We start from the raw sequence: 10,169 nt of genomic DNA on the forward strand, positions 1-10,169 counted from the left end.
AGAGAGAGAGAGAGAGAGAGAGAGAGAGAGAGAGAGAGAGAGAGAGAGAGAGAGAGAGAGAAGCCAGTCCCTAGTAGCTCATGGATTTAATTTTAGCATCAATAATACAAAATCAAAAACAAAGCCTGGCTCCTGTGGTTCATGCTCATAGTCCTAGCTAGTCAGGAGGCTGAGATCATGATTCGAAGATAGCCTATTCAGGAAAGTTTTTAAGACTCTTATCTTCAATTAACCACCGAAAAGCTAGAAGGAGAGCTGTGGCTCAAGTGGCAGTATACTAACCTGGAGCATAAAAGCCATGGGATAGCCCCCAAACCCTGAATTCAAGACCTGGGACTGGCACAAAAACAAAGCAAAACCCTTCCAATAGCTTCTGATTCTATTTCAGCTTGCAAAACCTCCAGTTTGGCTTCATAGCTTGCTCTGCTTACCTCACTAAGACATGGACAAGCTGTCTTCTATTGCTGGATGGTTTTTCGAACTTATTTCCTATCTTAGTGTTTCGCACAAACTCATCATGTTGGAGTCCACTGAGATGTCGGATTCTCCTAGCAATCTCTACTGACCAGTCCATCCACACTCTTTCTCATCACACTGCCTTAGGATTTTAGCGTACAATTGACCATCCTGTCGTGTATTTAGTTTCTTTTGAAAAAAATGCAAACCATTTCCCCCAATGAAATGTTCACTCTGTGAGAGTAGAAACGCCTAGTCTGCGTATTTCTATCTTCTTTCTAGCTAAGACATGGATCTTAGAGATCTGCTGAAGGACTGAAGATGCTCACAGAAGTCTATTCTAGCGTTGCTTACTTACTTTGAATCATGCAAATCACAATAAGTGCATTATTATTCTAAACTCATTAAAATAGGGAACCAGATTTGTCCCTCCCCCCATCCTGCCTCAGGTTTATTGGTAGAAATGACACCGGCCACTAGCCCCCTGAAGATGGCAGCCAGGGAGTCCCAGCAGTCCTTTCCTCACTGGCAGACAGAGGTCTTCACTGTAGGGCCTTCCTAAGGCTCTGGACACCCTTAGAAACTGCAGCCTGGGCCTCAGCTGACATAGCAGCTGGAGCCTGGCTTGCGCCTTAGCGTTGGCCTTAGGCAGTGCCTGGGCCCTGGCCTTGGGCTGGGTGGGCCTGCTGTCCATGGCGATGTAGGCACGGATACGCTTGCCTAGCTTGGGGTGGGCGATGCAGGCCAGTGGCTGGAGCTTGCCGTGGCCTGCTCAGGGAGCTTGCATTTGTTGCTTACTACTTTGGGCTTCTCCAGGGTCTTGACAGCCTCGGCCCTGTGCTCATGGCCTTGGCATTGTTGTTCTGTATCTTCTTAAAGCCCTTCTTGTGCTTCTTAGCAAAATGCATGTTCCTCAGGGAGTTGTGGTCCACTCCCTTCAGACACTCATATCTTTGTGATCTGGGTTTCCTGATGCCATTTCTGTGCCATTTCCCAGACTGGTTGTGTGTAGTGTGGTTCTTGGACTTGGCCATGTCTAAACAGCCAGCCAGCAGGAACTGGAAAGGGAAGAGATCATGTTCTTAATTATAAATTAAATGTATACAGACAAAGCAAAATTGGAAGTTGGATATGGGTAGAGAGTACTATTTCTTTAAGAGAACTTCTTCATAGAACATAATAAAGTATTCTATACAGTTCCCAAAGATATTTGTTGTGCATGACTACACAGTGGAAAATTGCTATGCTCACTGTCACAGGTAAGATGCCTCCACAGCATTGTGACTTTCATTCTGATTCTCCTCTTTGAATTATCCAGTGACACATGCGTATCAAGCACCCACACCAATCACTAATTTTGTGGATACTGAGGTCTTCTGTGAAATAAGTTTTCCCGAAGTCTAATCAAGCATTTCATACAGGAGAAAAATGAAAGAAAATTATTCTCATGTGTGCTACAACACCAAAATTAATGTAAATATTCAGAATTGAGATTTGTAAAAACAAAAAAAAACAATGCTTCAAGCTTTGATGGTCAAAGCTAAACATTTAGCTTTTAATACAGACAAAAACCTGCTTATGCCCTCAGACCTTATTCTCAAGCAAACCCATTTGAGAGCATCTCATTTTTTAAGGAAAAAAATGAGGCCAGGCATGATGGTTCGAGCTTGTAATACCAGCTACTTTGGAGGCAGAGATCTTGGGAAGATCTGTGTTGTTAGAGGCCAACCCAGGCAGGGTTGGTAAGATTCCATTTCATCCATCAAAGTAGGCATGGTGCCATCTGCCATCCCAGCTACATGAGAGTCATATTCTGACACTGGTCCCAATCTTAAGCTAGCTGGGATGAAAATTAATGAGACTATCTGAAAAAACAAACAAACAAACAAATTTCAAAGGGCTGTGCTTGTGACACAAGGGATAGCGTGCTTCCTTAGTAAGCATAATGTCCATACTACCACTAAAGAAAGAAGAGGTTTAAGTGGCCTTTTGTCTTTATGTATAATTACAGCAAAAGTGTTTGGTGTCCTTGTACTATATCTTAGAGAAATATTGGTATATTTGGAATAGAAAGAGATGAAAAATAAGGCAAGGCTATTACTTAACAACAGCTTTTAAAAGATATATTTTCTGATTCAGAATAATCTTTACCATTTTCCACTATGAAGCAGCCTTGTTCCGAAGACAGACCTTCGAATATCTATAGTGCCCATCTAGATATTATTCTTAGCAGCAGAAAGATTTCACGGTACAGAGCTGTTAGTGAGAAATTGGCTCTTTCGCTAATGGACTCCCCAGATAGCACTGTAACCAAGACATATTCCATGAGGTTAAAGTGGCTTTGCTTCACTTCTACTTTCTCCAGAGATTCTCTAAAAGGTGAAACTAGTCAAAACCAGAGCAACATCATCGAAGAGATCTGCCATGAGAAAAAGTGACTCACTTGATCCTATAAGATTGTTGGTTGCTGATGTGTTGAATGATAATCCTTCCGTACAAGTACTTGTGGTTCAAAGTGGTAGAAGCCTAGCCTTAAGCACACATACGCACACACACACACACACACACACACACACACACACACACACACACACACACACAGCTCGGGACCAACACAGGCAACAATGAGATAGTTACCACATGCTGTGTTTGTCTCTTAACTTTGTAGGTTCAAGAGCTCATGCTTCCTTTTTAGGCAATGTTTTATAATAATTTATCTGAGGATAAATGACCAACACATAAAGCAAAACTCAGGAAGAGCTTAGTAGCCAAAGAGCCAACTGTCAGAACAAAGGCACAAAAGGTTCTTTCCTTTCCAGTGTTATAACACACAATGAAGACACAGTGTCTTTCTACTGGATGAAAGCTAGATGTAATGCGAAATGAATTGTTCATTGTAGAGGAAAATTGTATAAATAGATATTCATTTCCAACCCCAATTGAAAGAGATGACTGGTATAAAAAATTGTATTCATGACCAGAAAGAATTCATTTGGATGATTCTACTGTGTAAGAGCTCAAGAAAAAACTACATTTTATTGATGATATCTCCACTTTTTCTTTTTTATATAGATCTCAAGCACTTAGATGTTTCCATCCATTCAATTCATCTTTTTCCTTTTTCTCCTTCCTTCCTTCCTTCCTTCCTTCCTTCCTTCCTTCCTGTTTATGTGTGTTTTGTTTTGTTGGAGGCATTGGTGTTTGAATTTAGGTCTTCTTACTTGCTAAGCAGGTATTCTACTGATTAAGCCACGAGAACAGTCTTTTTTGCTCTGGTTATTATTGATCTTTCTCCAGGCCATAATCCTCCTGTGGTAAAACAGCAGGAATATACTACAACACCCAACTTTTAATCTTAAGATAGGCTCTTCTGAACTTTTGCTCAGGCTGGTCTTGAACCATTGTCTTAGTACTCTTCACCTTCTAAGTAGATAAGACTACAGGCATAAACTACAATATCTACATAATATCTATATAAATGATGAGATATTTTTCTTAGTTGCAGAATTATTTCTATAATTAGTAATGATATAAAATATATAAGGAATGTATTTTTTTTTACCTGAAGACGTAAGATAACTGAAAAATCAGCACTAGAGGGAGGGGACAATAATGTTCAACACAAAACGTACTCAATACTTATGTCACTGTAACTCCTCTCGCATCACTCTTACAATAGCGTAAAGTAAAAAAAATTAAAATCTACTAGGAACTATACTAGGGTTTCTATGGTTATATAAAATTGACTAAAGTCAGGAGTACATAAAATTTCATCAGGATATGTAAAGTCCTTATGAAATTAGAAAATAAAATTAACATCTCAAAAATCTTTAAAAACATGTAAATCATTTAAATTATGTTACTGCTCTGATCATTTTGTAAACATTTTTAAATATCATTTGATAATACAGAAACGTTTCTATCTCATTTCTCAATTTTTAGATCTGAAACTACTCAGAAACCAGCAGCCTCCCCACACCCCCAGCTTTGAGGTTTAATATGCCTCGGCTATTGCATTAATAGATTAATTATCATTTAAAAGGAAATGACTCAGCATTGCCCACAAGGCTGAACATCTGTATGTATTATGTTAGAATAATCAAAGACTCCATGTTGATCTTAACATGGGTACAGTCACCAGTGTGATATAATGTTATGGTGGGTAAGGAATACATCCTGGCCCAGAAGATATATAGTCACAATGCTTGTGTGCATTTGCACGTGAGTGTGTGTGTGTGTGTGTGTGTGTGTGTGTGTATGTGTGTGTGAATCAAAACCTTCATTTCATGTGCCGGGCACTGTTGGCTCTTGCCTGTAGTCCTAGTTACTCAGGTTAAGATCTGAGGATTGTGAGACAAGAAAGTCAATGAGACTCATGTCCAATAACCACCAAAAAAAAAAAAAAAAAGGCCAGAAGTGGAGCTATGATTCAAGAGGGAGAGTGCCAGCCCTGAACAGGAAAGCTCAGGGACAGTACCTCAGGCCCTGAGTTCAAGCCCCAGGTAAAGCACACACAAAAACAAAACAACCCATTTATAATGAAAGCTATATAGGATTTATTGGCTGGAAAACTATACCCCTGTCCTGGTGACACATCTACATTGCAAGAATAGAAAATTGTTGGTCTCAATGTCTATTCTTTTCCCTTTTACACCAGTGAGGCTTCAAGGCAACCTTCAATATACTTAGTTGCTATGAAACATGTAAAACCATAATATGATTCTTTATTACCAGCAACTAACCAGCTGTTATATGCTCCCTGGGAGAAGGAATTGCTATCAGAGGGAAAATATGAAAGTGTTCCTGGCTTGATAAACTATCCCACGCACGCTGACATCTCAAACATTTGTTTAGAGTAATGTTGATTCTACAAGGAGTAAATCACACTGGGTCCATGTAGACATATTTTTAATAGGTGTATTATTTCCTGTTCCTGTATGAATGCATGTATTCCATAAGTACTGAGTCTATCATGTGTTCAACATGGTAACCAAATAAAAGTAGCTTTTAGATTCATTTTAATTTGAAGCTTACATTTGGTGTGTGTTTTAAGTATTTTTTTTACTTCCTAAAATTCTAGTTTGCTGAAGTTGTTCAAAGATGGCCAACAAGATCATCTTTTTAGTCTTAATCCAGACTGTTATTTATTTACTTATTTAGTGCAGGTCCTGAGGCTTGAAGTTAGGATCTGGGCACTGTCCCTTACCTTTTTCCACTAAATGCTGGCACTCTACTACTTGAGCTACAGTTCCACTTCTGGCTTTTTTGATGGCTATCTGGAGATAAGAGTCTTGTGAGTTTTCTTGTCCAGGATGGCATGATTCTCAGATCTCAGCCTCTTGAGTAGCTAGGATGATAAGGGTAAGGCACTGATACCTGGCTTCCCACTTTCCATACGAAATTTTGCTGGCTCTTCAATATAACTTCTCACAACTACCTCCACAAGGGTGCACAGGTAAAGGAAGTCTTGTGAAATAAAAAGAATTGCATTCTTTAAATTACAATGTAACTTACTCTCCCAGAATACAGCTGACTGCTGCCTCTTCCTGTTTCTCTCTGAAACTCCACGAAGAAGACTGAATAATCACTAGAATTGTGCAGTTCCAATATATATAATCTGTTAATGTTGGCTTATGTGAATCACAGAGCATTATGATTAAGGAAATCAGTTTTATAATCTTTCTTGCAGAAAATAAATTCAATTTTCCTTCAGACTCAGCAGTTATGAATGAGAAATTAACTGTGGGGATTTCAGCAAAAAGCAAATCTACGATTATGACATTTGAATGTATTGCAAGCAAAAGTGGGCCCAGGTAGTGAGAAATTTATGTAGGTTGTATTATGATTGTTTATATTTCAGTGGAGATGTGCAAAACAAGACAATCTCTGCAGAAAATAAGGTTTTAGAATAGCAGGATTGTCTCCGGGCCTGTAGAGTCTGTCCCACTTGAAGTCTCTCTCAGAAATACTTTTATCTTTAATAAGGAATGAAAATGGTCAAGAAATAAATAAATTGTTCAAGCCCAATATGCTTATATATTTGAACGCCTGAAAAAACGTAGAAATTGTCCTTTTTAGCTGTGAATTTGGGAACAAACAATTTTGAAAACATAATTTTGTGAGAACGTCTTGCTTTTTTCAATTAAAAGACTGATTTGCTGTAAGATCTACTCTCTCATGATAAAAAAAAATTGGAGGCTTTCAGCAAGAAAATAACAGCACACAAACTCTATTAGTGATAAGTAAGCTCTCTAATTCAAGATCCTTAACTAAGACTGGGCAACTGTGGCTCACATTTGTAATCCTAGCTACTCAAGAGGCTGAGGTCTGATGATCAGGGTTCAAAGTCAGCACAGGAAAGAAAGTCCATGAGACTACCCCTGAAAATTAACTACTCCTTCACAAAAAAGAAGTTGAATTGTTGTTCAAGTGGTAGAATATTAGCCTTGAGTGAAAAAACTAAGGGACAGCATCTAGGCCTTGAGTTCAAGTCTTAGGACACACACACACACACACACACACACACACACGTCCCAACTCTATTCCTTACAGATTTTTATACATCTGTATTCCTTACAGATAAGTGTAAATATCTCTGGGACATTATTAATTTTTATTATAGTAAGGCAATCTTAGGCCAGTCACTTTATTTTTTCAAACCTCGCAGATGGAGAAAAATGTGAAGTCATTGTGTAAACTCTAAAAAGAGTAGACAAATATAGGCAGTTATTACTTTCCAGCTCTGTGAATCTATGGAAATATCACCCAAACACTGGAGTCTGAGTCACTTCTTGCACCATTCTGGGTTCATCTGAACGTCAACTGTGGGACGTGATCAATGTTCAGTCAATATTTGTTGAATAAAGTCCATTGAATGAAGAAATGATCATTAAATATTGTTTCATTTTCATTGCATATTTTACTGGTTAGATATATAGCAACCATATTATATTCTCTATTCTTTGGCCCAATATTTCATTATCATACAATTATAATATATCCTGTAGGTAAGGTCTTCCAATTCAAGATACTAGTATATAATTATTATTTCCCCTAGCATCTCTATTCATGGAGCCAACACAAAACATTTACTCTTTGACTTCTGCCTGTCTACTTTTAGTACCAGGCTTGACATAGGGAGATAAGTTCAAGACTGTTTAGGCATTCCACACCCTATCCATCCATATTTCTATGTTTTCTCTTATAGTTTTTCTAGATCCTTTTATAGTTCTTACTTGTATATTTGGATCTGTTATGTTTTTGGAGGAAATTGGTAATGATGTGAAGTTAAGATCAACGTTTTTTTTCAACATGGGTGTCCAATTGTCTGAGCCATTTTTGAAGATAGTTTGGTTTTGGTTTTTTGTCAGTCATGGTGCTTGAACTCTGGGCTTGGGAGCTGTCCCTGAGCTCTTCAGGTCAAGGCTACCACCCTACCCCTGGAGCCACAGTACCACTTCCGGTTTCTGATGGTTAATTGGAGATACGAGTCTCACAGACTTTAGAACCCACGCTGGTTTTGAAAGAGATCCTCGGATCTTAGCCTTCTGAGTAGCTAGGATTACAGGCCTGAGCCACCACGCCCAGCTTGAAGATTGTTTTTTGCTCATTAAATGTCAAAGTGCTTTCATTGAAAACCAACTGAGTGTAAATATAAGGACTTAACGCGAATTCTGCTTTATGGATCTGTATTTTTATCTTGCATAGTTTTCTGACTTTGGAAGTCAGGGAAAAGTAAGCTTTTACCACTTCCGTCTTTCTGCTTGCTTTGCTTTTAGTTTGCCTTTCTTGTGTATTGGATGGGCAGGTACTGTGGCTTGGATTCAGGGTCTTTGCACCGTTCTTTACCTTTTCAACTCGGGCTGATGGCTCTACCATTTGAGCCATGGCTCTACCTCCAGCTATTTGCCAGTTAATTGCATGTAAAAATCTTTTGGGTTTGTTTTCTTGGGCTGGCTTTGAACCTCCATCCTAAGATGTCAGCCTCCTGGGTACCTAGGATTACAAACATGAGCCAGATTGTCCATTTTTATGTGCCATTGGTCAACTAGAATCCTGAAATAACTTATTTCAAGGGTTTTGTCCATTTTCATTTGCTACCTCTGGAGAAAGAGTTTCCCCTCCCCTCACGTCTCCAGTCTTGGAGTCTTCCATGCCACTCTTTAATGCTATTTTCCAATACCATTTACTTTTCCTAAATAGTGGAGGCTGATGAGTATAATGTGTTAATGGAAAACACATTCTTTTCAAAAGCAGAGCTCTGCTTCTCAAGTCTCAACATATTATTCATTATGGTCTCTCAAACAATATTGCAAAGAACGTTCAGTGATTTTTAAAAGGCTCTCATAAAGGATCCTAGAATTAGGTATGTTTGGATTAAACACGCATCTCTGATCAAAATCAGAGATTTGCTTGATTTTTGAGGCAGAGACACTCTGCAGCCCAGAGGGTCCTTGAACTTGAGATCCTCCTGCCTCTGTCTCTGAATGTTGAAATCATAGGCAATGTCTCACTGTGTCAGGCCTAGGGAACCAGGGTATAAAATATCTTTTTCTTTGGGCAGTTGCTCTCTGTTGCCCTCTTGTGGTAAATTGCTTAATATCAGCCTTTCCTTTATTACTCTACAGGACGATTTTAATAGTTGTAGTTTTCCCTGGCTCAGGCCTATCCAAGTTATCAGGTCTATAGCCAAGCTATTCTGCCATCTTGACATTATTTATTCTCTGCTCAAAGAATTTTTGTGATTTCATATCTGAATATTGATTGTATAACATTTCTTTTCATCTGGAGATTCTCTTGAATTCTTGTTAGGAATAACCAAGCAAGGGGGTAGGGTGTTATCCCTGGCCTTAAAATGGCAGATTATTCTAGGTGCCAGTGGCTCATACCTATAATCCTAGTTATTCAGCAGGCTAAGATCTGAGCATTGTGGTTCAAAGGCTGCCCTGGTAGGAAATTTGATGAGATTCTTATTTACAATTTATTCCCCAAAAGCAGGAAGTGAAGGTTTGTTTCATGTAGTAGAGTACTAGCCTTGAGCAAAAAAAAGTTATATAAAACGGCCCAGACCCTGAGCTCAAGCCCAGGTAACTGCACAAAAACAAACAAAAACCCCCATTCAACTTGTATAGGTAAGTGGGATTGGGAAAGTGGTGGAGAATGCTGGAAGTAGTGACACTGATCAGGATATATTCATAAATTGATATGTCGACTTTGTACAATTACTTAGAGATAATTAAAAAATAAGAAAGATTAGATTAACTTCTCCACTGCCACCATGCTAGACAAGTTGCCTAGAAAGTGCAGCTCAGTAGATGTTTGAAATGGACCTGCTCATTGCCCATGGTGATACTATCTTCTCCACAACCACACTGGGTGTTGCAGGGGGGCATGTGAACATGTGTATGCATGAAGACATGAACATACAAGCAATATCAGGGACAAGGGAGAAACAACTGAGGTCATGAGATATATCCTCTGGCTTTTCTGTTAACCTCAACATGATCAAATAGTCAAGAAAAAAAATGTTTCTCATTATCGCATGAACAGTTAATTATCAACAGCAGTCCACTCCATCTGGAAATACAGGGAGAGTATATCAGGGTGGACCAAAGTGACATGGATGCAGGGAGTGGGTTTGTAAACTATGTGTAGGCTGAGAAAAGAGAGTGAAGTACAGAACAACTATTCAGCTGGTATTTGCTAATTAATAC

This window comes from Megascapheus bottae, chromosome 11 (assembly GCF_031878675.1).
Source record: "Megascapheus bottae isolate mThoBot1 chromosome 11, mThoBot2.hap1, whole genome shotgun sequence".
NCBI lineage: Eukaryota > Metazoa > Chordata > Mammalia > Rodentia > Geomyidae > Megascapheus > Megascapheus bottae.